Source organism: Telopea speciosissima, chromosome 1 (assembly GCF_018873765.1).
Source record: "Telopea speciosissima isolate NSW1024214 ecotype Mountain lineage chromosome 1, Tspe_v1, whole genome shotgun sequence".
In the NCBI taxonomy this organism is placed as follows: domain Eukaryota; kingdom Viridiplantae; phylum Streptophyta; class Magnoliopsida; order Proteales; family Proteaceae; genus Telopea; species Telopea speciosissima.
In genome coordinates, this window is record NC_057916.1 from 79,440,627 (window position 1) to 79,445,459 (window position 4,833).

The 4,833-nt window shown below is 38.5% G+C and overlaps 1 pseudogene; it reads left to right on the forward strand.

The window, feature by feature from the left end:
- The first annotated feature begins 279 nt into the window (after positions 1-279).
- On the forward strand, positions 280-2,629 carry LOC122658877 (annotated as a pseudogene).
- The last annotated feature ends 2,204 nt before the right edge of the window (positions 2,630-4,833 follow it).

Genomic DNA, 4,833 nt, shown 5'->3' on the forward strand with positions numbered 1-4,833 from the left:
AAGTTAATTATGCAGAATCGGCAATAAGATCGACCCCAGTCGTTTCCAATTCAGTAGAAATTGGCCATAATTGACTTGAACCTTAGAAATCCAACATGAATCAGTCACCCCAGATTGTAGGAATCAGGATTAGGCTCAGCTGATTCCGATTCCATGCTACCGACTCCGTAGAAAATCCCACAACCCCCCTACCCAACTGGCAACTGGTCACTGATGTGCTTCTGTTCGAGGCGTCTCCCCTGTAATTCCACTCCTTCTGTACTCCAATTTTGTTTAGAGTTTGGTGACGAAGAAGAAGAAGAAGAAAAGGGTAAAACCCTAGAAGAATTTGAAGGGGGTACGGAACGAAGATTCTGTTACCAGCGGTTGTTGTTTTGTTGTGAAAACCGAAAACAGACTGCTTAGGAAGCATGAGCGGAATTGGAGCCTCTGCGAATTAGGTTTCAATACAGTGAGTTTCTCTTTTTGTTTTCATTGTATCCTCTTGAAGCCATGGAGGCTTATAAAAGATGGGTCAGGAAGAACAAAGATTATGTACATCTAATGGAGTCTCTGGCCAGCGTAAGCTATCACACTGCTTTTCCTGCTCTGTCTACTCTAATTAATCACTGCATCTGTATGCTTTCTGTTTGTTTAATTGTTTGCTTGCCAAGTCTGTTTGATTCTCTTTTCGTCTAGCTCATCTATTGGAGCTCGGAAAAGGGGTGGAAATGAGGTTTAACTGTGCTTCCTGTGCAAATTGATGCTTTCTCATGTAGATATTTGAAATTGATGTACAGGGGTTGACATGGTTTCTTCCTGAACGCTTCTCTGACTCAGAGATAGTGCCAGAAGCAGGTTTTGTGAAACTTTGGTAACATTGTCTTCTTCTTGGTGGCTTAGAAATTTTGAAACTGTGGCGTTTCAGTTTGTACTCTTAAGAAAGTTTCTATATTCATTGATTGTTTTAGTTGGATTTTCTTCTCTATCGAAGGCTTTAATTTGGGTATTAAAATAACCTGAAATTTCTTATGCAGTAACGACCATTTTGGGTATTCTCACTGCTATCAATGAGCATATAATCGATACGGTCCCTACCCTAATGCATGCTGGCCCTGCTGCAGCACTCGTCATTCACTTGGTCCTTATGGGTATCTATACTAAAAGACTTGGAGTCATTGCTTGAAGTGGTGGCGCAACATTACTATGGTGATGACAAGAAATGGAATTTCATTGCCATCACAGAGGCTACCAAGTAAGATTCACTACTTCACTTGCAGTACTCTCTCTTTGATTAGCTAAACAGTGGACACCACTTCAATTCCTCTTTGATAAGCTAAACATTGGACACCACTTCAATTCAGGGTGCTAGTTAGGTTGGCATCGGTTCGTGATAGTGGATTCAAGATGCTCCTTCAGGGAGCAGAGACACCAAATGTGAAAAGTGGTCCAAATTACAACAGAATGGAAAGTTTCACAAAGCCTGGTCTGAACCAGGGACCTAGTTATTTTCAACACCATTATGGTCATAACATTCGGAAACTTGAAGGACAGGCTTTGACTGCACTGAACAGGTTTGGGGAGAATGCTAGGATGGTATTGAACCCAACATGGTTGAAAAGGCTCCAGCACCACCATGCTATGACTGTAGATCCTACAAGTAAAATTACTTTTATGATCATTGTATATATTGGAAAATTATAGGCTGAGAGTTTATATATATACTTGGGATAATATTTTTCTTTTAATGTTGGTGCAGCTCTACCAATTCAGAGACCTACCCTCTCCACCATTTTGTCTGAGAAAGGACTTCATAAGGGCTTATTTGTGATGGCAGAGGTGCTATTTACTACCAGACCTCTTATTTATGTTCTATTTATTAGAAAATATGGAGTTCGGTCATGGATACCTTGGCTTGTTTCACTAGCGGTGGACCTTACTGGAATGGGCTTTCTTTCCTATGTTACACATCCACGAAATGGTAGAAAAGGCAAACATTTCCTTCTTTCTTCCACCGAACAGAGCGAGGTGAGAGTTTTTTGGTTGGTAGCCTTGTAAACAACTTCTAAAGAATTTTCATTATTATTCTACTTAGTTCTGTTTCTTTTCCTGATCTGTTAATCTGTTTGGTTACCACAAACATTTGTTAGACCAATGGATATTTTTGGAAGTGTTTATTCTTCAGTAGTTTGTTGCTTTCTGTTAGAAAAAACCCCTTTCTGATACTAAATAGATTTCTATTTCATGGGCTTGCTTCAGATAAAAAGGCGAAAGCTGTTATGGGCACTTTACATCATGAGAGATCCATTCTTCAGCAAGTATACCAGGTATAGTTGTGTGATTTTGAACTAATTCCCAAATTTACTCTCTCTCTTACATTGAATAATATTACAGGCAAAGACTTGAAAACACCGAGAAACTCTTGGAACCTATTCCTTTTATTGGGGTTCTCACAGGTATGTTTTATATACCTGATTCTTTTTGCCCTTTTAATTTTGATGTCTAGTTAATATGCTGCCAATTTTAAAATATTCAGTCACCTGAATTTCGGTCTCTTTTTTCCCCCTTGCAGCTAAGCTTGTTGAGCTTATTATTGGAGCTCAGTCGCTGTACGCTCACATGTCAGGATCATAAGAAGTACCTTGGAGAAAATTCATTTTTTGTTCTTTCGATATTTTCATGTCCAGAAGTTATATGGAAAGGGCTGTAACAAGTTTACCCAATAAAGTCGGCAGTTCTTGATCGGTTGTTTTATTTTTACTCTGAAGAGTTTCCATGGTGACCTCTCCTTCCCTAAAAATAAAAAAATAAAAAAAGAGTTTTTAAGTCCTTTTTTTTCCCGGGTGAATAGGGGTATAACATTTGTTCTCTATAATAATGGATAATAGCTATATATTGTGGCACTCGACTATATAAAAAAGTATAATCACTTCTCCAATTCTTTTCTTCAAATCCGCTGGCCCTTTCTCTGTCTATGTACAACTTAAGAAGGAGCTTTTCTATGAATAAGAATGAGGTTCAACTGTCATTTTACGTTCCTGGTGGTGGAGTAAGGATGCGCCGGATCATGTTTATACTTAACAAGAAGCTGTAGCCACACAGAGTATGTGAACCAACACAAATTCTAATTCACTTTGATGCATTACTTTTCTTATATTGCAACAGCCAATTTTTTTCCTGCAGCTTGTAGAGGTGACATCATAGCCTGACTTGGAGAGTGATTTGTGACAGCTAGAAAGAGGAACACATCATGAGATGCCATCCATGCATTCAATCAGATATGTAGGGGAAGGAAGGAGGATTAGTCTGCTTTATACTTGTGTGCATAGCTCTTGAGCGGAATTGGTTGTAAAGATTCTTAAGTGGAACCTGAGAGCTTCTTGCCAGTGATGGCAGGTATGTGATTGCATCTAGCTACCTGATGAATGAATTGAAAAGGTATAGTGAAGTGCCAAACTGAACTTTCATGGAATTCTGTTGAAGGTGGTAAGGGGAGTATGTGTCAACTTTGGATGGGTCGTGGTTTTACCTTCCAAATCTAAAGCTAAGGTGTAAAGTGTATTTCTGAGATTTAGCATAACTTCAATGAATGGTAGATTGACTCCATTGTTTGTTTGCTTCTTAGTTTGATCGAGCATCTAATTTTGCCTGAAGAAGATGACAGGTGCTTTCGGACTATAGTTCAAATATTCTTCTGAGTGAAACTTACCCTTGCTGGTTTAAGTTCTCAGATTTTCTGAAGAAGATTACAGGGGGCCAAATTTAGCTGAAGGAGATGACTATAGTGCTTGTGGAAATGTGGTTCAAATATTCTTCAGTGAGATCAACCCCTTGGTAGTCTTGGTTCATATGCTTTTTTGGCTTTAGTTGGGTCATAACAGTCCCATAATATTTGGACAGCATTGCTGGAGGAGGTTTAAGAAATGTTGAGCAGTTAATAAGTGGTAGTAGGTTTGCTTAATGTCTGTTATTTTGGAGATACTTGTGTGCTCTATGGGATAATAAAATAAAAATTGTTGGTAGTTGGGAGATGGGTAATTTGGAAACTAAGAGAAAGGAAACCTTATGGAAGATGATTCTATTTGCAATTTATTGGAGTTCGGGGAAGGAGCAGCGAATCAAATTTTGATCTATTTGGATTCATGATACAGGGAAAGCAAAGCGACTCCATTGGTCTTCCTACTTGTGAAAGTAAGTACTCTGATTATTATGCCAGTTGAAGGTTTAAAAGGAAAAGGAAAGTAAAAAAAAAAAGACATGGATCAAGGGTAGAAAAGACTATGATTTACAGCTTAGCAGAAGACATTTTGTAATCAACCCAACATTATGTACGAGGCTTTATTCAGTTGAGTTGGGAATCAATCCATTTTACCTCATACCCCATTAATTATAGCTTCTGATTTCCAGAGGAAGCCACATGTGACACTTCCATTGCTGAGCTGATATCAATTTGGGGTTTGCCCTTCCCCCTTTTAGATGATTTTATACAATAACAGCCTTGTCGCTAAAGAAGGAGGTCTCATTGCAGTGTAATTATAAATTTGTCAATGCGGTTGAAGTGAAAATAAGAGATTATTCATCATACAATGAGTACAGATCGCAGTTGCTTGTGGATAGAAGCTATGCTGAAAGGGGGGTAAGGATAAGATTTATTTGCATAATATTGTTGCCTTTAGTTGTTATATTTGCATATGTAAAACAATGAAAAGGGGGACAGGCTACTCTGCAAGGAGATCGACACGAAATGCTAGAGAAGTAAGTGTGCATCAAGAGAATTATCCAAACACATCCATTTGCATGGTGACTTCAGATGTTAATGTCTGCCATTGCTTGGTAATAATTTGAAGTTCATTT